We start from the raw sequence: 26,675 nt of genomic DNA, 5'->3' as shown, positions 1-26,675 counted from the left end.
CTGCTTTCTTATCGACCTCAGGACCACCAGCCCAGGGATGCAACCACCCACAATGGGCCCAGCCCTCCCTCCTCAATATCTAATCAAGAAAATGCTACAGGTTTGCCTACAGCCCAAGCTTACGGAGACATTTCCTCAGCTGAGGCTCCCTCTTCTCAGATGACTTTAGCTTGTGTCAAGTTGACATAAAATTATCCAGCACAATGCTCATGTATGAAATTATTTTAAGTATAAATGAAAACTAATCTTGTAATTTTCAAGTGTACATTATTATTATCCATAGTTTCAAGTATACATTATTATTATCCATAGTTACTATGCTATGTGATTGATCTCTTGAAAAAACAAATTCTTAAAAATAAAATTAAAAGTAGTCAGATTAGGAAGACACAAAATTGTTTGTACTCAATTGATATGAAGCCAGAGATTGATTCTATAGACTTGACAAAAACTATGAAAAGTAGCAAGTAAATTTGGCAAAGTTACATGGCGAAAAGTAAGTTACAAAAATCAATTGAATTTCCTCATACTAGCAAAGAACAATCCAAAATGGGAAACAAGGAAAAAACCCCATTGGAGATATCAAGAGAGAACAGAGTACTTAGAAATAAGTGTAATTGAGGAGGTAAGACGCTGAAAACTACAAAATATTATGACGTAAAAGACATCTAAAGTAATGGAAAGGCAGCCAGTGTTCATGGGTTGGAAAGATGTCAACACTCTGAACAAGACTACAGGTCCAATGTCATCCCTATTTATATCTCAGTGGGCTCCTTTTCATTTTTCTTCAGAACCTATATGTGTGTGTATACAATAACATAAATGTGTGCAATAACAATTAATGTAAAAAGAAGCCATGTAAAAAATGTAAAAAAAGGAGGAAAGGGGAGGAAGAAATGTAACTATAGTTTCAAAAATTTAAAAAAGCATGACTATCATCCTAGAGCCTTCATCCAGTAACTGATGAAAGCAGAGGCAGACACCCACACATAAGCACTGAGCTGACCTCCTGGGATCTAGTTATAGAGAGGGAGGAGTGATGAGCAAAGGGGTCAAGACCATGCTGGAGAAAAACTCACAAAAACAGCTGACCTGAGCAAGGGGGAGCACATGAACCCCAGGCTGACAGCTGGGAAACCAGCATAGGACCGAACCAGGCCTCCTGAAAGTGGGTGTAAGTTAGGAGCCCTGGGCAGTTTATGGGGTAGTGGAACAGTATTTATCCCTAATGTACAAATGGACTTTGGGAGACCGTTCCACATAGAGGGATTCTCTTGCAACCTAGACACATGGGCCTAGGCCCTGCCTCAAATGATGTGACAGACTTTGGGATGGAATGTGGGGCAGCAGGGGGGCATGGGAGCATGGGAAAGAGAGGGAACTGGGACTGATATATAAAATAATATTGTTTCTAATCTAAATAAAAAGAAAAAAGGGATGGCAATATAGATTGTTGGGGAAGTCTTATGTTAATAAAGCACTGTCTGGCCAATAGGAATCTAGATAGGTGGGACTAGGAGTCCAAGAGGATTCTGGGAAGGAGAAACACAGGGGAGTCAACATGTAACGCCATGGGGTAGGAGCCCGGAACTATTCTCAGGTAAGAGACATACTTAGATTAACAATTATGGGGTAATTACTTAAAGCAGAGCTAGCCAGTAAGAGACAAGCAAGGCCAACAGCCTCATAACTAATATAGCCTCCTGTGTGTTTATTTGGGACTGATGCGGCTCTAGAACCAGGCTGGCAGGAAGGCTTCTCTCAAGGAAAAGTCTTCTCTTAACAGAATAGATTATGGAATAGAATTAAAGACTTAGAAATAAACTCAAACTTTGGGCAGTTGATTTTGTGTGTGTGTGTGTGTGTGTGTGTGTGTGTGTGTGTGTGTGTTCGTGTGTGCACACAAGCATGCATCAGGCCTCATGCATGACAGGCAAGTGTTTTACCACTGAGCTGTATCCCGAGTCTTTAGTCAACCAATTTTAAATGAGGAGGCAAAGAAGAGTCTCTTCAGTAACACAATGGTGGGGGACAACTGTTCCAAAATGTCAAAAAGAGAAAAAGCAACGAAGTTGAGCCTTACCTTGTGCTATGTATATAACCCTCTAAACAGCGCCCAGCTGAAGATCCAGTGTGTGAACGCCTGAGTCCACGGGAAAAATTTCAGGTCCAAGCCATCTCACCTGGCCACGCCCATATCCACATCTCATTTTGTACCTGTGCAGGAGTCCTTTGTAGATGGATTCTCACTTTATCAGTCCTTCATGTTTCTCACAATACAGTATCCTGCACCTGCCACAGATGTGTTCCACTCCCGAAGGCCACAGAGCATGCCTCACGTTTTGAAGTTCCTTGCCCATCAGAAGCTGGACAGAGTGACTGGCTGCACTAGTGTGTGGGCATTCATGAGGAGTCCTGTGCTGCATGCTCGTCTGTCCAGCTGCTAGTGGCTCTGTTTGCTGGCAATAAAAATCGTCTCCCTCAAATACCTCCACTCATGGGCCAGAAGAGGAGGCCGAAAGAAGCAGAGAGGACAGAGGACAGCAAGGAAAACGGGTCTGTAAGTCAGCATGACTGCTGCGCATATGAACTCACAGAGACTGAGGTAGGGTCTACATGGTACAAGATGAGGTCCTAGAGCCGAAAGAAGGGTAAACTTGTCCCCATCCCCAACCCAGAGGCCACCTCTGACTAATAAATGCCCACCAACGAAGATTTAGTTTTCTCGAGAGTCTCACTGGGGAAACAAATTAATCCTAAGGGTAGGCTGCATGCCCAGCACCGGATGGCATACTGGAAGTTCTCTGTCTCATGTCAGGACTTTGTTTTAAATTTTACCTTATTTTATATGTGTGTGTGTGCTTGTGTGTGTGTGCGTGCGCATGTGAGCGTGCGTTTCTTTTTACCCTGTAAGTCTGTTGAACATGTCTTATGGCTCCCAGCTTAGTGATTTTAGGGATTCCTGAGTGTGAGCAGGTGGCTCTCTGCATCTATATCTGTTTCATGTGCCTTTTCCTGGCCTCTTGTTCTATTGTTTTTGCTCTATTTAGATGTGTTAGGCTTTGTTTTATCTTATTGTATTTAATTTTATTATTTAAAAACTCTTAATTTATAATAAAAACAATCATTCCATTGCAAGTCTGGACTTTTAGGAGCCTACAAAGGCTCTGCAGAGTTTTACTTCAGCCTAGTAAATGTTTTGCCCCAGGGTGGGGCTTCAGAACTTCTTAACAGGTCCTTTTGAAGGATTTGGTTATTGGACAACTCCTATAGGATCTTTAATTTAATGAAAAATAGTGGCAAACCGAGTGGCCTCAGAGAGCAGAGGACTCCTGATGTCTGGGATGGCTTGTCATCCTACAGGATCCTCAAAACACCGGGTGGGGGAGTTCCGGGGAAATGGGAGAGCTAGGTCTTGGTTACACAGAGGCTGTATGGCCTCATGTAATTCCTTCCTCCTCACTAGACATCAGTGTTCTCATTCACCACGATCAAGTAGGTTTCATCCCAGGGATGCAGGGATGGTCCAACATTCAAAAATCCATCAATGTAATCACCATATAAACAAGCTGAGGAACAAAAGTCACATGATCATCTCACTAGATGCTGAAAAAGCCTTTGACAAAATCCAACACCCCTTCATGATGAAGGTTTTGGAGAGATCTGGGATAACAGGAACATACCTAAACATAATAAAAGCTATATACAGCAAACATCAAACTAAATGGACAGAAACTCAAGGCAATTCCTCTAAAATCAGGAACAAGATAAGGCTGTCCACTCTCTCCATACCTTTTCAACATTGTACTTGAAGTTCTAGCCAGAACCATATGACAATAAAAGGAGATCAAGGGGATACACATTGGAAAGGAAGAGGTCAAACTTTCACTATTTGCAGATGATATGATAGTTTACATAAATGACCCAAAGAACTCTGCCAGGGAACTCTTACAGCTGATTAACACCTTCAGCAAAGTGGCAGGCTACAAGATCAACTTAAGAAAATCAGTAGCTTGTCCCCTTTACTGTTTATAAACAATAGGGCTATGCTACTGGTGTTATGTTCAGGAAGCTGTCTCCTGTACCAATTTGTTCAAGGATACCACCCACTTTCTCTTCTAAGAGGTTCAGTGTGGCTGGATTTATGTTGAGGTCTTTGATCCATTTGGACTTAAGTTTTGTGCATGGCGATAAACATGAATTGATCTGCATTCTTCTACATGCCAGCCTCCAGTTATGCCAGCACCATTTGTTGAAGATGCTTTCTTTTTTCCATTGTATATTTTTAGCTTCTTTGTCAAAGATCAGATGTTCATACGTGTGTGGGTTACTATAAGTGTTTTCAATTCGATTCCATTGGTCTACCTGTCTATTTTTGTGCCAATACTAAGCTGTTTTCAGGACTATAGCTCTATAATAGAGCTTGAAGTCAGGGATGGTGATGTCTCCAGATGTTGCCTTGTTGAACAGGGTTGTTTTGGTTATCCTGGGTCTTTTGTTTTACCATACAAAATTGATTATTGTTCTTTCAAGGTCTGTGAAGAATTGTGCTGGGATTTTAATGGGGATAGCATTGAATCTGTAGATTGCTTTTGGCAGGATTGCCATTTTTACTACGTTGACCCTACCTATCCAAGAGCATGGGAGATCTTTGCATTTTCTGGTTTCTTCTTTAATTTCTTTCTTTAAAGATTCAACGTTCTTGCAATACAGGTCTTTCACTTGTTTGGTTAGCGTTACCTCAAGGTATTTTATGTTGTTTGTGGCAATTGTAAAGGCTGATGTTTCTCTGATTTCTTTCTCAGCCCTTTTATCGTCTAAAATCTGGTGCCATGACATGTGCCTGACCACACATCTACACACACAAGCTCGTAAAATAAGTAAAATGTAGTACAATTAAAAATCCATTTAATTCAGTGTTATCCATTAAAGAAAAGGGCAAATCAACAGAAATATTCTGATAATTAGATAGAATCATGGCACCGTTCATGGACTATCCGTTGGCATTTAATATGGTTGTAGGCGTGAGTGCACCTTTCCCTCCATGCCCCCCAGATAGGAATGACTTGTTAAAATGAAACCATGGTGTTATCCAAGAGATGGGGCTGCAGGGAAGTTTTGTTTCCTTCTCTCTGCTCTTACAATTTTTTTTATTTTTCTATAATGAACACATATTGCTTTAATAATCAGCAAAAGAAAAAAAAGCCCAAATGTCACTGAAACAGCAATTAATTCTATAAGCAATGTGCAACAAATGAGAAAAAGCTTAAGTCATACGTGAGATGAGAAGCAAATATTCATACTGTGGCTATCTGAAATGCAAAGTCACTTTGCCTAATTGTCAATTCATCTAATAACCAGTTGTCTATAAATTCATATGCACACGGCCTTCAGGTTTCTTTAAAATTTTTTGTCTATTCAATTAGTGAATTCTTTCTCACTTTGCCATCTTATGACATGCTAACCATTTTTGCCCCACTGTCTGAAGTTACTTCTTAATGTTCTAGTCCTAGGAGTCAAATTGGCTCTATTCTGAAGTCCTAAGATAGTTTTTAATCTCTGCATGTGCAATTGTTTCTTTTTAATCTACTTTTGAATAACTTAAGGATCCATTGGGTTGTTTGTTAAAATTGTTTAGTTAGAATTTAATATTTCAAACACACATTTCTGTGGCGTCTGAACACTATGGGGACCATTCATGGCAATGTTAACCCTTTTTCAAAGAAAAAAATTAAGACCCTTCCTTATGGCCAAGTAAGACATGGATGGAGGGCTAAACAAAATAAAACAAAACAAAACCCCACTTTTATGAAATAGTAGCAGTTTAATCAACATGAAATTCCAGAAAGATGCAAGAAAGCATGAGAAGCAGATGTGAATTCAACACAGGGTTGAATTTTAGGTGACTACACTTACTGTGGGTATGAGGACAAATGTTTAGACTGTTGTTAGGGGTTATGTCGGTTTGGTAAAGTAATGGCTATAGATCCTTCTTTGATAACCACGAACTCGCTAGCACTGAGTGGCTGGCCAGAACCAGGTGTGCTTTCCTTCTTGCTGCCTAGGTCTTGAAGCATGGTTAGAGAGTGACTGGTTACGGCGAAGGTATGTGTGCCGCCATTGAACCTTAGGGCTGTTGTGCCACGCTGGCCACTGATGTGGTTGGTAGGCATCACGGCTGGGGAGAACTGGTGGCTGCCTCCCTCTTTGGAAGCTTGCATGGTACCTTTCAGTACATAAAGGCTGGTCCTCAGTGGGGGGGAGTGTTCAGGCCAGTTCCGGCTTGGGGGCCTCTGGGCCCTATTTCTGAAGGGCATGATGTCTTTAACCAGAGGAACTTACCTTCCACGTCTGGGAGGTAACCAAGGGCAACAGAAAGTATGTTCTGGATGTCTCTTTGATAACCCTGGCCAACCATTCAAAGGAGGGCCTTTCATGCCTGGTATGGGGGTATTTGTTAGGTAGTCTTTGGTTCTTGGAAGGACTATTGGCAAGTCTCATGGAAACAGTTTATTAAGACCATATATATAGAGTTATACACAGAATCTATGTGTATCATAGATTTTAAGGTAAATAGTTAGTAGTGTGATTCCTCGTGGACTTTTCACACACCTGTATTGCTATTTTACCCTCCTCCTGTGTTTAGCTCCCTCTCTAAAGAGGTTCCCTTCTCCCATGTCCCCTAGCAGGTCATTTGCAGCCTGCTATTCCCTCTTCATTGCTTCCACCCCGCGCCCATACCCTGGGAGTTGTCTGTTTTTACTGTCCTGGTTTCTGCAGTTACTCCAGGATAGATATTCATATCTGACAATTTGCAAACAGGAGCCTCACTGAGAAAGAACGTGGGACATTTGTCTTTCTGAATCTAAGTTATCTCACTCAATACAATTTTTCCTAGTTCCATCCATTTACCTGCAAAGTTCGTGATTTCATTTTTCTTACAGCTGAATAGCATTTCATAGTGTACATGTATAACATTCTCTTGATCTATTCACCAGCTGAAAGACATTCAGATTATTTACATTTCCTAGCTATTGTGAATGAAGCAGTAATAAATATGGCTTGTCAAGTGTCTATGGACTAAGATGTCGAGCCATCTGGGCCCATGACAAGGTGTGGTGAAGCTGGGCCATGTAGTAGGCGTCTTTCTAGCCTTTTGAGAATTCTCCACACTGATTTCCATGGTGGCTTCACCAGTTCGCAGTTCTGCCAAGTGATTGGGAGTTCCCTTTTCTCTGCATCCCCTCCAGCAGTGGCTGTCAGTTGTTTTTTTGACATCCACTGCTCTGGCTGAGCTGCAGGAATCCTCTTGCCTCTGCCTCCCCAGCACTGGAACCACAAGCAGGCGCCACCGCATCCAGTTAAGTAACATGGGTCTGGGGATCAAACTCAGGTCTTTGTGCTTGTGTGGCAAGTCACTCCCTGCTGGGGCAATCTCCACTGGGTTCTCAGGTTGACAATTGAAGTTACTATGTACTTTTGCTTCTAAGATTTACACTTGTGTCTTCCCATATCCAATTGTTCTTGTTCCAGTTCCATCATAACTAGGTTCACAAAGTATTGTTCCTTTTTGACAGTTGGTGGTTTAAGTTTCTCCTGAGTACCCCAAAGATACTGCTTTTTTTCCCAGTTGATCCATTTCGTCAATTTAACGAAGTTAGTATATGTGATTACTGATTTTATTTCTGGCTTTGATTAGTTTCCTCCACGTGCTTGTCTTTGTTTTTTTTTAATTCATATACCATAAAACTCGCCCTTTAGAGTGAATTGTTGTGGGATATTTGTACAAGGTGTAAAAATGTGTCACTGTTATTGGTGTAATAAAAAACTGATGGCCATATGTAAAAAGTGAAATAAAAATTATATATATATATATATATATATATATATATATATATATATATAAAAACCCTGAATGGTCAATATCTAGACAGGAGGTATAGGTGGTATTTCTGGGGATAGAAAGAAGACAATTGAGGCACGGGGAGATGCCAAGAGGACATGGAGGGAGTCAGACACACAGGATGAAAAAGGTTAAAAGCCACGAGGCAAAACACAGATTAATGTAAGTGGATTAACTTAAGTTGTAAGAACTAATGGGACAAGCCTAAGTGAAGACCTAGCTTCCATCATTAATAAGTCTCTGTGTCATTATTTGGGAGCTGGCTGGAGGAACAGAGAAAGACTCATTACAGTGAACGATTCCACAGTGTTTAACAAACTCACGAGGCTGTGAAGCTGTCATAACTGACTAACTGTAGAACATGTCCAGCCCCATTACTGCCAGCAGTCCTTTCCAATCATTACCCTCCTCCTTACCCAGCAATCGCTCATTTGAGTTCTGTCCGTATGGACTTGCCTACTGTGGTGGATTGAATAAGAATGGTCCCATAGGTGAACATATTTACATGCTCAGTCCCCTGTTGGTGAAACTCTTTGAGAAGAGTTAGGTGGCCTTGTTGGAAGAGATGTGTCACTTGGGGGCAGGCTTTGAGGTTTCCAAAAGCCCACATCATTCCCAATGTGCTCTCTGCTTCCTGGGTGTCTCAAGATATAAGCTGTCAGCTGTGGCTCCAGCACCATGCCTGCCTGCCTGCTGCCATGTTCCCACCATGATGGTCACAGATTGTACTGGCTGGCTTTGTGTCAACTTGATACAAGCTAGAGTCACCAGGGGAAGGAGCCCCAGCTGAGGAAATGCCTCCGTGAGATCCAGATATAAGGCGTTTTCTCATTTAGTGATCGATGGGGGAAGGGCCAAGCCCATGGTGGGTGGAGTCCTCCCTGGGCTGGTGGTTCTGGGTTCTATGAGAAGGGGGGCTGAGCAAGCCGGGGGAAGCAGTAAGCAGGGGAAGCCAGTAAGCAGCCCCCTCCATGGCCTCTGCAGAGCGTCAGCTCTTGCCTTCAGGATCCTGCCCTGTTTGATTTCCTGTCCTGACTTCCTTCAGTGATGAACAGCAGTGCTGAAGGGTAAGACAAATAAACCCTCCCCAACTTGCCTTTGGTCATGGTGTCTCTAACCCTCTGGAACTGTGAGCCCCAAATAAATTCTCTCTTCCCTAAGTTGCCTTGGCCATGGTGTTGCCATAGTGTCTCATCACAGTGACAGAAAAGTAGCTAAGGCAGCTGCTCTGAACAAATGCCATACAATCATACAGAACGTGACTGGAATTTTCACCCATGTTTCATCTTAGATTACAGGTTTGTTTCTTCATTCCTTTTCGTGGCAAAAGAGCGTTCCATGGTGTAGTTTGGTCACATGGTACTCATTCATTCATTAGCTTACAAATTAAATTGCTTGTACTTTTTGGGTATTATGAGTGCTACTATGAACATTTGGGTACAGGTTTTTGTGTGGAGTTAGTTATTTACATGAGGAGCATTTTTGTGTGTTTGCGGATACATGAGTTCATACCCACATGCCACACCACACCTGAGGAGGTCAGAGGACAACTTTCTGGGGTCAGTTCCTTCTGTCTATCCCTGGGATCAAACTCGGGTCATCCACCTCAGTGGCCAGCACCATTCCATACTGAGCTATCCTGCTAGCTTGATGTAGACATGTTTTCTTCCTTCTGCCTGATAATTTTTATTTTAGTGGTTATGTTCTTAAACTACAGGATATCTACCAGGTTCTTTTTTTAAAAAAATAATTTCTACATTTTACTGAAAGTGATATAAGCTAATATAGTTTACATGAGTATAAATTGGTACATTTCTCTACCTAGTGAGACATCATTACCGTATTTTTCTTTGGTTCTTTGATATGGTTCCCTTTAGCTCGCTGGACATACTTGCAGTCATCATATAAATAATTATCTCAAAAGGCCTGAGTGACCTTCTCAGGGAGTGTGTGCCAAGTGCTTCTCTCTGGATATGGACCATACTTTTATGTTTCATTTTATTTCTTTTTTTTTTCAGGAGTTGTAATATTTTGCTAAATACTTGAAATTTAAATAATGTAGCTTCACAGCTGTGGAACTTCTTTAAGGCTTGTGTCCCTCACTGTGTGTGGTTTTAAAGTCTCAGCTCGGTCACTTTAGTAAGTTTGTTCTTCGTGGGACTCAGCTGTGTGTGTTGGAACACGCTTTCCAGACTCAGACAGGGGCTGACAAGCATACCTTAAGCCTTCACTCCTCACTTGTGTGGAGTCTGAGCAATGGTGCAGCCCAGACACAGGCACAGCCTCTACATTCCCAAGATGATCTCAGACCTGTAAACCCCTGTGGCCTTGTGTACCGTCTTTTCTTTCAAGCCTTTGTTCAGCCTCTTGTTTGCTCCAGTGACCAACCACCCCCAGACAGCCACAGGTTTAACTAGTTGCCTCTAAATGTTTCCAACAAACATCTAGGTCAGTGGTTCTCAACCTTCCTAATGCTGCAACCCTTTCATACAGTTCTTCATGTTGTGGTGACCTCCTAACCATAAAATTATTTTTGTAGCTACTTCATACCTAAATTCATGTTACGAATCATAATGTAAATATTTGATACATAAGGTACCTGATATGATACTCCTGTGAAAGGGTCATTCGACACTCCCCCCATCAGGGTCTCGATGCACAGGTTGAGAATTGCTGATCTAGGGCAAAGGCTTTGGCATTTTGAGCTGAGTCAGATAGTGATGGCCTTTGCAAGGGGTCTTCTGGCGGGGTACTAGACAGGACAATGGTGACGGTTCTCTGGGAGTGAGACTCTAGAGGAAGTGCAATCCTGTTGTGTCTCACCCGTGGCTGGTTTTTTCTTTGTTTGTTTGATGTGGATATGTGCTGTTGATTTTCAAGGCCATGAAGCTGGAGAACATGAGACAGGGTTGGGGCAGACAAAAACACAACACTTGCTCTTTCTTTTGAATTTAAACTTCTAGACCGCTGCAAGAATTCTTAAAACTTAATTCTACAACTTCCTGGCCACGACAGACTGTACCCTCAAATTGTGAGCCTAAATAAACCTTCTCTAGCACAGGATGCTAAGCATTTTGTCACAGCAACAGGAAAACTAACAGACACTCAGAGTCTATTATTTACTGTTGATGTTTGGATGAAGAGGAATGGGGTCTTAGGAGTAGGCAACACAGAGAAACAATGCCGTCTTGACTACACACTGGGTAAGCTCTGACATCACTCAGATTGAAACTGGTTCTTAACTGGAGATGGTATCTGTTGATGCTCTGCTCTGATAGATGCGGATTTACTGAGGTGATTAAAAAGTGACAACCCATGTCTATGGCTGAAGGGAACTCTGAAGGCTGCATATCTGCAACTCATGGGTGCTCTGGGGGCTGCACTCCTGAGTGTATTTCTCTTTCAAGAGATTTCTGCTGCTTTCAAATTTATATAAACACACCAAACATTTATCATGATTTGGCTTCCCTGGAAAACACAGATATAAGGCACCAATCACTGTAACAAGGAATTTCCCCTTTTCTTTTGTCAAGCATGTTTTATGAGGGAGAAGTGGCTCTGTGGAGGATAGACACAATTCCCAGAAAACCCACAATTCCACTGAATTACAATACTTGAATGCATATTATGATCTGGGATGAAAAGCTGTAATTCCCAGCTGAGTAAAACTCTCCTAACAAGAAGTTTATGGACTAAACTGGCTTGATCCAGTATGATTAGGATTAACTGAACCTTTAGAAGACACAACATAACGCTAGGCATTGAGGATTAGCAAATCTCAACCATTCTGTCCTCTAAGAGTGGCGAGGGGATTAACAGAGATTGGGAGTAGACGGTATAGTCCACTTGGCCTGATGTCTTCCAGTGAATTTTTCTGAGCGCCAGGCTGAAGATCAGGGCACCTGGATGGTTAGACACAAACTTCACCATGATGTTGAAGACCCAGAGATCATAACATAATTAGTGTCTGCATTTAAAAAGTTCTCTTTGGATCTTTATGGATTAGGTAAGTATTCTAGAAGCAGAAATGCTATTGGCCAATCATCTAGGGTCAGTGATCTGAACTTTCCAGGAAGTCCATTATTTTAGCGTTGAGATCTAGATTGGGGGAGGGGAGAACAAACTTGCATGCAAACTTACTTTTTAAAACTTTATTTGTGTTTTGTTCTGTTTTTTGTAGTCAAACCCAGCACCAGGGAGTCCCCCAGATGACCACTCAGACAGTTAGCAGCCAATTGAAAGTCTCACCCAGTCAGCTGGGACTACACTCAGGGATTCAGCGACCCAATCGTAGCACTGAGTGTCCAGAGGAAAGGTTCTTTGAAGGTAAGAGCATCCTGGCATCTCTCTCTCAGCGACTGTGGGCAATGGGGAAGGACCACACAAGTAAGCAGTTTGGCAGAAGCTAAGTTAGCTGGGGAATCTTGACCTGAGAGATGTTTTCCATGGGATTCTCCACCAACGACATCAAATTCTACTTAAACTGAAAGTGACCTCAGCCTGAATACAGATGGAGGAACCCCTGTACTTCCTTGCTGTGGCACACGACAGACTCACCTGGTGGCACCCACAGAGGAGGAGGAACAGTAGACTCTTTCCTGACGATGGGAGAGAGGGGACTACATGGGGATACGGGTGTGGATCCAGCTGGGACCTCAGAAAGAGCAGTCCAGACACATGAAGGGGAAGACTTAAACACCCTGATGACAGGAAGTGACATCAAAGATGGATGCACGACAAGTTGTGCTAAGGGCGTGGAGCAGGAATCAGGGTGCAAGGGGCTAGGAACCATCCCCAGGCCAGCTTCACCCCTGAACATGCTCCTGTTTGGAACACCCTCCCGTCTCTTTCCTCATCTCAACTCTTCTTTTGAGATACTGTGCAGCCCTGGCTTGGAACACACTATGTGAACCAGGCTGGCCCCAAACTCAGAGATCTGCCCTCCTTTGCCTCCTGAGTACTACCACAGTCTTTTGTTGGTGGCCATTATGTTTGTTTGAGACAGTGTGTCATGAAGCCTGGGTAGGACTTGAGCTCACCATGTAGCCGAGCATGTCTTGATGCTCTTGCCTCTCAAGACTGAAGTTTTAGATGTATGTGTACCACCAACACCACGTCCAGTTTTGATGTAAAGCAGGCAGCTAACACATATGCAGGACACCTTCCCTATCTGGGAGTTATGCATTTGAAAATTCAACCAATCAAGGATTGAAATTCCTCTAAAAAGAAAATTACTCCTGTGTTGAGTGTGAATAGACTTCCTGTCATTAGTCCCTGAGTAATACAGTAGAACAATGATTTGCATAGCATTTACATTGTATTAGGGATGATAAGTAACCTAGAGACGATTTAAAGTTTACTGGAGGATATGTGTAGGATATATGCAAATGCAGCATAGTTTTGTATAAGGGACTTGATCAGCTGCATATTTGGGTATCCCAACGAGAACCAGGACAACAATTTTCTTCCAGCCCTGCCCATACTGGAGTTTTAAGGGTTTGACAAAAGTCTGTCTTTCTCTCATCTAAAATGAGGACCAGCTGAGAAATAAGACCCAGGAGACTAGTGAATAGAGATGGGCATCCACTTTTTATTGATAAAACATTTGGAGAGACCAGCTCTCTATTTGTGGTCAAGCACCAAGCTAACAATCCTTTCTATACTTCCTGAGTGAGTGACGACCTGGGACAGCCCACCGGAGGAATCTCCTTTTTCAGAGTCCCCTCATCTGAATCAGAGAGGCAAGGTGGGATATCCCAAGCCTCACAGACTTTTAGGTAATCGTCAGTTAAATACTTCCTCTCTTACTGGTAACCAAGGTTAATGAGGTTAAGTTAATTTCCCTCCCTCCAGACCTCAGAGTGTTGGGGTACCCCAAATTGAGGAGGGGTCCCCAAGCTGGATTCGTCACCCCAAGAATCAAGAGTCCACGCGCCAATTGATGCAACACGCAAGAGGCTTTAATTAGGCATCTGCAGATGGGCCTCTCGGTCAGCTTTTAGACCAATTGGCCCCGAGGTTCAGTTACAATCAGCTTTTAAAGACAAAAACCACAAGCTTTGTGAGGGGTCCCTATCTTGTTACGGGGGTGGGGGGTTGGGGGGGGTACGTGATTACTGACCAGGGGAAGTAGATGTCTTCCTGACCTACATGTTGTAAATTCCTCAAACCTTGGTATGAGTTAATCATCTCTCCCTAAGTAAATGGTGGTTATCATCTTGTTTCCCACGAATCTTGTTTGCCCATCTCTGACGCCCTGGTCAGTTCTTCACAGGTGGTCAGCAGCCCGGAATTGGCCTTTTGTGGGTTTACAGCCCTTCTGCAATTAAGGTTGCTAAACCATACATTCCATTCTGTGGTTTGGCCAGTTCCTGGGATGGGGTCCTTTGTTCACTTCCCAAGTTCTCTAGTGGGGTGCCCTCCCTGTTTAAGCTTACATTTTATTTCTATAAATTCGGGGTCTTTCAAGAGGAAGAGGAAGTGATGTGGCTGGAGACCCAGGAGTGTTTGCTCTTCAAGTGCCGGCTAGGCAGGAACAAAAGGCAAGAGGAACTGAGACTCTGCCAGCAAGCCATGATGAAGGGAATTATTTTGGCTGTGCGATAACAGAGGAAGACAGCCTCTGAGACATCCCTAGAGAGGTCACTCAGATAGCCGGTGGCAGGGAATTCCAGAACTGAATCTATTTAGCGCTGAAAGCTTGCCTCTCATCGCTAGCTCTAGACTCCTTAGACGGCAGCACTAGCAGTGGCCCATTCATCCGCAGAGGACTGCAGCGCAGAGGCCCCAGGCTCTGGGCCACTGACCTTGCCTTGTCATTGTCTCCTGTTGACAATCAGTTTCCCTCTCTCCTACCTCCCCACCCCTAAGTCTGCCCGCCATCCCTTCCACATTTACCTTCATCCCCAACTCTGTCTCGTTCGTTTTTGAGGCTTGCTCTCACTAGGTCATGCAAGTTGACCTTCAACTCGTGATCCTCCTGCCTCAGCTTCCCCAGTGCTTGGATTATAGGGGTGTACCATCACACAGGGCCATAAGCTCATTTCCTTATTTAGACGGTGTACCTGACAGCAGGAGCGATAGGTACTGCCAGAGACTTCCCACATGCTGCAGGACATGCCATTATTTGGTGTGCATGTGAGATACTTAGTGCCCTCCCTCCCTCCCTCCCTCCCTCCCTCCCTCCCTCCCTCCCTCCCTCCCTCCCTCCCTCCCTTCCTCTCTCTTTTTCTCTTTGGTTCTGGGTGCTGTTTTAATTAGTAACCTTTCAAATGATTGTCCTTAAATCATTGTGTCCAAAGCATTTCAAGAGAGTGGAGAGCGACTGGGTTAATAGATATTGTGCAGAAAACCGAATCCAAGTGTGTACTTTTTAGTTTCCACTGGGGGGCGCTGTCTGCTTTGAAGGAAGCAAAACTATGTTCATTTCACCAATTCCAGCAACCTCTCAGCTTCCCACATGAACCCGTGCCCTGGGCAGTTGACCCACTGTCTGCTGGTACTTGGCTTTTCTCCAAGTCCCACAATGCATTTGTGCCAGGGTTCAGACAAGACTCTGCTCAGTCTAATTTCTACTGGGCTAAGCCCACACCTTTAGAGGGTTCTTGCCACCCTTCATTGGTTTTTAGTTATTTTTTTCACTTCCAGCACTAGGCTCTGCCTGGCCTCTCCCGTATGTGCGCCTCTTCTACACTGTCCATGCCGTCTGTGACGTCATTCCACCACTGCTCGCGTTGCCCGTTGATATAGATGAGCCGGGTATCGGGTGTCTTTCCCACAGGCTGGCTTCCTCCATCCTCACTTTTGCTTGGATCCATTACTGTACTTTCTCCCATGCTGTCAGCACATGGATTTAGCACCAAGAACGGCCCGAGCTTCTTGTGACAATACAGATGGGTACACGAGTGGGTGTGGGTGTACACACACGAGACCCACGGGGCGGTCAGAGGACAAGCTTAGGGGGTCGAGCTTCCTTCTTGTCTCTTCCGTCCTCTTTGTTTTGAGCAAGGGCCTCTTGCTGGCTGGGAGCTTCTTCATGAAATCCAGGCTAGCTGGCCCGTGGGCTGGCCCGTGAACCGTGGACTGGCCCGTGAGCCGTGGGCTGGCCGGTGAGCTCCTTCTGTCTGGGCTCCCATCTCACAACTCTGGGATTCTGGGTGTGTCATAGGTTTGGGGATCTGAACTCAGGCTCTCACGTTTTCCAGGCAACCATCTCCTAGGCTCCTCAGCCCTATTTTAAAGATGAAGACTCTAAGGCCAGAGAAGTGAGCTGTCTAGAGCCCCCAGTAGAAAGGTGGCCCAACGGGAAGCAGCTGTGACTCCAACCTCAGTGCTGCCAGCCCTGCACTGGGGTTTTATTACCCTTGCCAACAGTGAGTGGGACAGCCTCCCGGCACCCCGCCGGGCTTTTGTTCTCCGTTCCCTCCAGTGGCATGCTTCCAGCTGGGCTGATTCATGGATCTGGGGCCGCATGGCTCCCATTAACTTCCAGGAAAGGCATAAGGCAAAACCCACATCAATCAAGACCCTAAATTACTCATCCATCTTTGCAGGTGACACATGGATTAAGATGAACTTGGAGAGAAGAATAACTGTAGAAAAGCTATTTAGATTTATGAAAATTGCTTAAGAGTTTATATCAAGTCCCCAAATGGAAGCTGACTCTGTGTTCTTAGTACAGACAGTTGAAATGGCACTGATAAGAACCAGGTTGTCACAATACAACAGCCTTGGGCTTGAAGTCAAAGGGGCTGGGACTCCCCCTTCACCGACTGCCTCCACAGCTTGTGTTGGCAGACAAGTCCTTTTACCTGCAGGATTCCTTTTGTCATTCTGAAACTAAACATGTATTTTAATTATGAATGGGGCGGAGTGACACATGTGAGTACAGTTGTCCACAGAGTCCAGAAGAGGGCATCGGATACCCTGAGCTTTGGGAAACTGAGCTCAGGTCCTCTGCAAGAGCAACACATACCACTGAGTCTCCATCCCGTTTTCTGATTTCATTTTTCATTCTCCCAACGAACTGAAGGATCAGGTTTTGTCTCATTTTACAGATAGGGAAACTGAGGCCCAGAAAGGTGAAGGTGTTTGCTCAAGGTGGCATTGCTGCCGAAGGCTGAGGTAGTGTCAGATGTCTTCATGCCACTTTATCTCCCAAATGAGACGTGAGTCCAGTGCATCAGGCACAGAGTAGGTGCTTTGTGAGGCTCTCTGAAGGCAAAGCTGCAGGATAGTTGTCGCAGCACTGTGGGACCTAGTAGGCATTCAATTAGTCGAGTTGCACAGCCCAGTCCTGTGGAATCAGCTCTGCTTTTATTTAATGACTTGCTTAGATGCATTTTAATATGCAGACCGCAGTGCCGGTACACTGTCTTCTGGATGGCGAGGCACAGGCATTCATTATTTTATGAGCCGCATGTGTCATGCCAAGCACAAGCCCCTTTCTTAAACCAACACAACATGCAAATAGAAATTTCATGTAAAATCACATTCAGACAGATTCAAAGTAGAAACAGATGTCTGGAAAACATGAACGCCGGGCTTATTAAATATTTTATCATCAAATATTTCATACATTTCAAAAATGTCATCTGTGAAAACACAGAAATACCGCCTCAGGAGAACCAAAATATTTAATCACTTTCAAGAAATTCTTAAAAATAAGTCCTCACCCCAGAACTATTCCAGGCAGAGAACAAATTTCCAGGTGCAGCAAGCTATATTTATTATATTTTCATCAAAATCAGTAACCTAGTTGAAGGAGATACAGTAATCAGTAAGGTCATTATTAGGTAAGATAATGACTTCTGAATGAATTCTCTCATTAATCTCATTACAAAATGGTAATGGTACCTGACTAATCACGCCAGAGGGGAGACCTATGTTGAATCAGAGCAAAATTAAGGCTGTAATCATTGAGGTGCTCTCGTTGTTTCTTCAGAGAAACCTCACTTGGGGGCTTGGAGATTGGCTTTAGTTTCCTCTGACCCAATGGACTGCAGGCTGTGTTGAGGGCAGGTTGGGGGAGGGCAGCAGCAACACTGGGCTCTTCCTGCTTCGGTCCCCTACTTCCTGGGTGCTGTTGTCCTAGTCATACCTGGGCTCCATTTGCTTGACTTGTCCCCTGCTTCCATTCTCATCCATTTATAGAGCCTAGTCTCTGTCGTCAGTCCAGAAGAAAGGGCGGCTCACCTCACTCCCAGCAGCGGCTGCCCATCTCCCCAGAGAAGTACCCGGTGCCGTCCGTGGACCACACACGGCTTCCTTCATCCTCCAGGCTGTTTCACCGCTATAGCACGAACCTTTACTGCTATTTGAACACACACACACACACACACACACACACACACACACACACACGTGCGCCTGTTGTCACCACTCACTGCTGGACTGTCCCTCAGACCCACTCTGCATTTTTTTTCTGTCTTTCTTGCCACCTTCTCTTAGTCTTTCCTCACCTGTCACAACCTCAATCCTGCCCTACCCCAGATCACCACACTGAGAACTGCAGCCTCTCCGTCATCACTCAAGGCCACTCTTTCTCTCTCCACATCTTATCATTCACCGCATGATGTTGAATGTCTTGTCCTTCTGTCTCCTCCATTCCCCCCCCCAATGTAAGCTCCCCATGGGCTTAGCATGGTGACGGTCCATCTACATGCCAGGCACATGGTGGACATGCAGCATTTGAGGAATGCAGAACTGGCATGAAGGGAGGAACCCAGTGTGGGGGACGGGTGACCAGGAATGAATAAGTACACTCACAGGAGGGAGTCTAGAAATCACACCTCTCAAGGGACAATGGGAATACTCACACCAAGTTCACAGAAGGCAGGAATAAGCTCAGGCCAGTCTTTCATATGCACGGGACTGGTGTGCATCTGCTGGATGCCTTTTACTGCTCTGCGGCTTTAGAGCTGGGATGGCATCCCATTCCCTCACTCCAGACCAGCAGTTAGTGCCACTGACTGGTCCTGCCATGTCAGACCAAACCTCAGAATACTATTCAACACAACCCAACTTTCCACCCCTGCTGGAGGAAACCTCATGGAAGAAATGGAATTACCAGGCTTTCCCTAGAACACAGGAATAGATAATGGATTGAAAGCCACGAGCATTAAGAAATAATTTATAATCAAGTGTGGTGGGAACACAACCTGGAGATTGATGGGATTGAGGTTGTCCTAGGCTGCATACACAGAACTTGTCTCAAAACTGAACAGCAAAATATTAATTGGAAGTGAGAATGACCCGAGTTTCTAGTTGGCATAGGGGCTGCTCAAGAGGAAGCTGCTGTCCCCTCCTCTCTTACGGTGGCCAGGAACAAGGAAAGCCCCCGAGTCCACACTGGTTGTGTTGAGCTTGACAGTTCGGACCCACAGTTGTATCTGACCAGGCACCTCAACAGCTAGGGCGGGTGAGTGGTTCTCAAGAGAAGGGACAGGCACGCTGACTGACTGATCAGCCCAGCATACAACACCTGAACGTTTGTGCGTGGGGCCAGGAAGTTTGGCCATTTTCTTCAGCAAACTAGGTTCCTGCTTCTCAAAGTCTCATTGACATTATGTTGCTTTTTTATTATTAAGAAACCATTTACTCTTTTAATTCGGTGTTTCCTCTGACAGCCTCCGTGTTCTAGGGGACCCCTTTGCCTCACTGTGGGCTTTGACATGACCATACACTCAGTACCTGAACTGGATACTTTTTATGTTAGCTTGACACAAGGTAGAGTCATCTGAGAAAACGCCTCCAAAGGATCCGGCTAAAGGCAATCCTATAGGGCATTTTCTTAATTAGTGATGTGGAAGGGCCCAGCCCACTGTGGGTAGAGTCACCTCTGGCCTGGTGGTCCTAGGTTCTATGAGACAGCAGGCTAAGCAAGCTTGGGGGGGCAGCCAGTAAGCAGCACCCCTCCAAAGCCTCTGCATCAGCTTCTGTCTCCAAGTTCCAGCCCTTCCTGAGTGGAGTGTGATTTAGGATATGTAAGCCAAGTAAACCCTTTGTCCCCAAGGAGCTTTTGGCTATGATATTTTGGCTGTGGTGTTTCATCGAAGCAATAGGAACCTCCATATACCTAACATATACCTAAACATCTCGGTTTCCCATGTTGGCACAGACACCAGGAAGGTGTCTGACCTTGACTTGGAAGAAGCATGTGACGGTACTTGACATAGTTATCCACACTCTCTTCTGCCCACGGTTCCTTCGCAGCACCCCGAACAGGACACTGTCATCTTTGCTCTGTGTAGTTTTTCCTCATGGCTTTCTTGAGAGTGTGCCTTATCAGTACTCATTACGGCTGGCTGCAGCAGGGCATTATGAAACAACTTCCCAATGCAAGTAAAGAGTCGTTCAGCATCTGAAGACATGCGAGCCTCTCTCCCAACAGAACCCCTCTGTCAAGGCTGTCATTTTGCTACCATCTTTGTCCCACAATTCTGGTCTGATCAGAGGTGGGATGACAACCTTTTGAACTAGACTCTTAAGTGATACCCATGTGTCTCTCAGAAGGAAAAAGGAGTATTGGTTTCATAAATGGGAAGCCACAAGGCAAGGAGAAAATATATATAATAACCAGAATATGCAAAGCTGTTTATTATATTATCTAGAACTGAAATAAAATCAGCAACAAATTTAATATCTAATGAAAGGGGATCAAAGTTTGTTCTTAAATGATACTATAGAACATTGTTAATTTACACAGGCAAAATTTTATCACATATCAGACAAGGAAAGCTCAGTATAAATACGGTATGAAATACTATTACATTTTATAAAAGTATATAAGTACTTCCATGTGGCAAAATGACTAATTTTGTTTTTCAAGACAGGGTTTCTCTGTTTAGCCCCAGCTGTCCTGTAGACCAGGCTGGCTTTGAATTCAGGGATCTGCCTGCCTCTGCCTCCCCAGTGCTGGGATTAAAAGTGTGTTCCACCACCAGCCTGCTGACCTGACAAGGGATTTTTTTATTTCTCCTTTGTTCTTTGTAATATTTCCCAGATTCTAGTGGATGTGGTTAGATGTGGTGGTGTTAGGCCCCAGCCCCATGGGGTCTCTGTGAGTTGCTGGTCAGCCTACAAGTGCAACCTGTTTTCCAGTCCAAGTGCTTTCTGTTTTCTAGTCCTGGCTTACTGCCCTGGCCTTGACCCTCTGACATCAACATTCAGCAGGAGGAAAACACCTCTCTTCTACCTGGGGTTTTTCCACTATGCTGTAAACCTGTATATAAATCTCCTCCCTCCTACAAGGGAGAGACCTCTTAGCACTTGCAATGAAGATACACACACACTTTCTCCTGGCAATAAAGGCAACACATTCATTCTCTTAGTACAAACAAGTAGACGTCTGGTCTTTCTTTCCCTGATACCTTGGAGTTGTTTGCAGCGGGCGCGGCATGGTGGCATGGTTTTTGTTTTTGTTTTTGCTTTTTTTTGGTCAGAAATAAAAGAATAATAAATGCTGCCATTACTTTATTTTTTTAGAAGGAAGACAGGTGAGTCCTTGTTGAGAAAGACAAGGGTTCTGAAGGTGTGGAGGAGGCCACAGTAGCCAGCTTCTTCCTATGTGAGAGACTCGGGTCCTGTGTCCTTCTCAGCTCTGGCGTCTTGATCAGTGATGTGCTGGAGGAGGGGCCCACTTTGGTGGCCTCTAGGCTATTGGGTGTCAGCCAATGCTCCCACTTAGCAGAAAAAGGGCCTGCTCCCCACGAGGCCTTCCCACCACACTCCAATGTGTTGAACAGTCTCAGTGCCCAGAGAACCTGCTGCTTGGTCTCCAAGCCCGTTTACCCCGGAGCTTCAATCTTTTATGAAACAGCTTTTCATTTTCCCCTCTCAACTAAGGGCTTTTACAAGCCACCGAGTGGTTCTTTGTACATCAATTTTTAATCTTGTTAAGGTTTTATTTTTCCACTTGACCAATGCTCAGTTCATAAATAACACATCAAACTTTGCTCCAATTCTTCCCAAAGGTTTTGTTTATTTGTGTTTATTTTTAAATGGCCTCCTATTGGGAAGAAAGAAAGTGGCAAACACGTCACTGTCTGCTGGTCCTTCCCTCATGTACAGACTTTAATGGCTGGGCGTGGCCAAGCAGAGGAAGCCCCTGTTCTCAGCGTAGCTGTGTCTGCACTCTCTCTAGTACACCTGGGAAGGCAGAGCCAACCCTGCTCCAGCACCTCCTCTGCTCCCTGCTCTTGCCCTCTCCGCTTGCCTATGACCTCTATTTGGGGAACTTAGGAAAGGTGAAGGGTGATTTTGCTTCAGTTAGCGTGCTTTCTGAGCTATGTTTAAGTTTCTGAGTCACAAATTGTGTATTGCTTCTTTGTAGATGTGGCTGCATTAGTCAATGCTAGACTTGAGATCAGATAGATGTGTGAGAATCACACTCCATATCACTGTTCAAAAAAGTTCCATGCATTTATCCACCAAAGTGAGGGAGGGACAGGGAGAGAAAGAAAGAGAAAGAATTATTTGGGTTTAGATACACAGGCTGACCAATGGTCAACAGAGAGTTGGCTAGGCAGAGAGAATTAGCTAGATGGCCAGTGTTAACAGTCTTTGGATGTGTGTGTGTGTGTGTGTGTGTGTGTGTGTGTGTGTATGTGTGTCTCTGTCCAGGGCATTTGGAAGATGTTAACAGATACAATGATTCAGCTCTTGGTGTCTGAGGATCAGAACATTCTCTTACATGACCAAATAGAATTGCCAAGAACATTAGCCAGGATTCCATGTAATCATTGTACAGTTTGTGCTGGCAGTGTCCCCAAAGGCCTGTGACCTAAAGGCTTAGTGAAGCTGAGAGGTCGCAGAATCCTCAGCAAATAGGAATATACCCTTAAAGGGATTGAGGGGCCTGGGCTCTCCCTTTTCCTATCACATCTTGACTATTTATTGGATGACTTCACTCCTACAGAGACGTGCTGTCATATGGACCCAAAACCATGAAGACGATTGGTCCTGCGTTCACGGCTGAACCATCTGAGACTGTGAACCACAGAATAAACCCTTTTCCTTTATAAGTTGATTATCTCCAGCATTTTGCTATAATACTGAAAATCTGACTGCGACTGTAGTCATCTAATATTTATCCTTCATTAACCCCAACCAAGATCCAATCAAGTTTCAGCTACTTCATGTTTGCTGCCTCTTTTTAAATCTAGAACATCCCTTATCTTTATTGACTTGGGGACATTCTAGGCTACTGTCTTATGAAATGCTTTACATTTTGTGGTTTCTTATTATTTCTTTGTATTATTACATTTTCCTTTATTCTTTATATTTTTTATCAAATGCTTAGCACAGGATACACCCCACTACAGTGGTAAGTATAGGCTTTACCCTTCAGCGCCAAGTTTAAGAGTAAAGTGTTGAAGCTGTGACTCTTTCAAGTTGTCTTCTGACTGGATTCTCTTTCTCTCTCCATTATGAATTTTGCTTCTAGGGTCTGGAGAAACGGATCAGGGGTTAAGAGCACACATTGCACTTGCATGGAATCCAAGTTTAGTTCCCAGCATCCATGTCCCGTGGGTCACAGCTGCCTGTAACCTCAGCTCTAGGGGATCCAACACCCTCTTCTGGCCTCCTCTGGCACCTGTACTCAAGTGCATATGAACACACACAGACACAGACACACACAGAGACACACAGAGACACACAGACACACACACACACACACACACACACACACACACACACACACACACACACACACGATTCCCAGGAATAATCTACAAGGATGATCACAGCTAAGACTCCTAGCGATAGCAGATATGTAGCCTGACCTGGCCATTTCCTGTGACCAGATTGGCACCAAGCCCAATTGTCCTCAGAGAGACATCATCCAGTGACTGATGGAAACAGATGCAGACCCACAGCCAAACATTAGGTGAAGTTCAGGGAATCCTGCAGAAGAGGAAGAGAAAGGATTGTAGGAGCCAGAAGGATAAAGGACACCACAAGAAAAATCAAAGAATCAACTAACCTGGGCTTTTAGGGGCTGACAGAGACTGACCTGACAACCAGGAAGCCTGCATGGACCTGACCTAGGCCCTCTGCATGTATGTGACAGTTGTGTAGCTTGGTCCCCTTGTGGGATTCCTAACAGTGGGAGCAGGGGCTATCTCTGACTCTTTTACAGGCTTTTGGGACCCTACTCCTCATAATGGATCACATTGCCCAGCCTTAGCATATGGTGAGGTGCTTAGTCTTACTGCAACTTGATATCCATGTTTTGTTGACGCTCATGGGAGACCTGCCCTTTCCTGAACAGAAACAGAGAAGGAGTGAATTGGGGGGTGGAGGGTGGGAACAGAGTTGAGATGAGGGAGAGGAGGGACTAGGAGGAGAAGAGGGAGGGGAATTTTATTTGTGGTCAGTATATAAAATAAATGAATTTATTTAAAAATAAATAAAAATGGAAATCTTTAATGAATCATGCTTTGAAGTCATTCCATTCATCCATCGTTTCACTTAGTCGTGAATTGTCAGGGGGTTATAGAACGATCCAGTGATCCACCCCCACCTCTAGAGTGTCAGGGGATGACAGAAGGGTCCAGTGATCCACCCCCACCCCTAGAGTGTCATGGGATGACAGAAGGGTCCAGTGATCCACCCCCACCCCTAGAGTGTCAGGGGATGACAGAAGGGTCCAGTGATCCACCCCCACCCCTAGAGTGTCAGGGGATGACAGAAGGGTCCAGTGATCCACCCCCACCCCTAGAGTGTCAGGGGATGACAGAAGGGTCCGGTGATCCACCCCCATCCCTAGAGTGTCAGGGGATGACAGAAGGGTCCGGTGATCCACCCCCACCCCTAGAGTGTCAGGGGATGACAGAAGGGTCCAGTGATCCACCCCCACCCCTAGAGTGTCAGGGGATGACAGAAGGGTCCAGTGATCCACCCCCATCCCTAGAGTGTCAGGGGATGACAGAAGGGTCCAGTGATCCACCTCCATCCCTAGAGTGTCAGGGGATGACAGAAGGGTCCAGTGATCCACCCCCATCCCTAGAGTGTCAGGGGATGACAGAAGGGTCCAGTGATCCACCCCCACCCCTAGAGTGTCAGGGGATGACAGAAGGGTCCGGTGATCCACCCCCATCCCTAGTATACTATCTAGATAGCACATATGCTTATCTTCAAATTCACAATTCTTCAAGAATTTGCCATTTCCACTTTAATATTTTTGCACACATGGAATATTTCCAAATTTCCATGTATAGCAAATCTGCTTCTGATCTCTTTACTCCAGACTATTGATGTATATCTGTCAAGTTATGTGATGTTAATCTCTTTTATATCCAAGAGAACTAGCTTTCCCGGGCATTGGTTTAAGTTTTCCTTTGCTTTTTCTTGAATGTCCCCGCATGTTTCTATATTAGAACTGAGCATTTTTACTGTGATCAAACTAAATTTATTATTTGAGAACTATATTGAGAAAGGTCATGTAAAAATGCCTATGGAGAGTATCATATCATTTTTATTATTAAGTAATTACAAATTTAACTATTAATTTTATTAATATTTAAGGGTGCATAAATTTCATAATATTGAACCATCCTTGAATTGTTATGTTTTAAATATGCTACTAGATTTCTTAATAAAATATCATTATGATTTTTGTATAATTAAGAAGACAGGAGATTGGCCAAGAACTTTATTTTTTACACAATATTTGTAGGCTTATCTACCAATTTTATGATAGCTTTACCTCCAGATTCCTAAGCCTATATTATTTTCTGTTACTTCAAACAGATTAAGCAACCCTGAAGTTATCTGATTTTGAAACCATAGGATTAATTACCCTTTGAGGTCATATGGTTCTGGGTTTTTATGGCAGGTTCTATAACTTTTTCTGTTGTGGAAATGGATCTTTCCATAGTGTCAGTTCTCATTGGTTGTATTTCTCCTTGGACACTGTCTACCCGTCTGTTAGGATTTCTATTGTTGTGAAGAAGCACCATGGCGAGATGGCAACTCTTACAAAGGGAGACACATTTAGTCCTGGTGGCTCACAGTTTCAGAGGTTCAGTCCATAATCATCACGGTAGGGAGCATGTGGCCTATAGTGGCACACGGGAAGACAGGGTGATGGAGAAGCAGCAGAGTGTCCCACATGCTGCAGGCAACAGGAAGTGGCCTGTGACACTGAGCAAAGCTTAAGACCTCAAAGCCCGCCCCCACTTCCTCCAACAAGGCCACGCCTCCCGGTAGAGACACTCCCTATGAACTTATGGGGGCGGGGAGTTAACATTCAAACTGCCACATTATCTAAGCTTTCAAATTATTTGTGCTCATAATTATGCAAAGGATTTTTCCACATTTCTTCTGTTTCACTGGACACTTCCTTCCTGTCACTTTTATGTTTCCTCTTTTTATTACTATTTTTTAATTTTTTTAAAAAGTGCATAATACCTTTATTTTTTTTTTAAATTTTATTTTCCAGTTTAAATTTAGATAAGAAACAAGGTTGCTTCGCAAGTCAGTTCCAGGTCCCTCTCCCATTCCCTCCCTTCCTCCCGTGCCCTCCCCCCTATTTTTTAATTTTTAAAATTACGTTTAAAACATTTTACTTCTCTTTTTGCGGGGTGTGGGAAACAGAAGGCGGCCTGAATGAACGTGTAAGAGTAGATGAGGTTCTGAGTGAGTGTATATTATCGACAAGGGCCTCAGTGCCTCAGACCCACGGCAACGGCAGGGAAATCCTCCTCCGGTCTGTGTGCAGCTGTGCGCAGCTGTTGACGGTGTGTGCAAACCTAGCAGCCGCGGCTCC

At 44.3% G+C, this 26,675-nt stretch overlaps 1 long non-coding RNA gene across 1 annotated transcript in view; it reads left to right on the top strand.

Annotated features, from left to right (window-relative positions):
* The window catches only part of LOC121144146, a 33,542-nt gene extending 10,619 nt beyond the window's left edge, over positions 1 to 22,923 (top strand). Inside the window, exons 2-3 of the long non-coding RNA XR_005881453.1 lie at positions 12,084 to 12,229; positions 22,821 to 22,923. This is a non-coding gene — a long non-coding RNA (uncharacterized LOC121144146). The remainder of the gene's footprint in view (positions 1 to 12,083; positions 12,230 to 22,820) is intronic.
* Positions 22,924 to 26,675: the final 3,752 nt, after the last annotated feature.

The sequence above is a fragment of the Mesocricetus auratus genome, unplaced genomic scaffold, assembly GCF_017639785.1.
Source record: "Mesocricetus auratus isolate SY011 unplaced genomic scaffold, BCM_Maur_2.0 Super-Scaffold_100014, whole genome shotgun sequence".
Lineage (NCBI taxonomy): Eukaryota > Metazoa > Chordata > Mammalia > Rodentia > Cricetidae > Mesocricetus > Mesocricetus auratus.
This window is presented reverse-complemented; position numbering and strand designations above follow the sequence as displayed.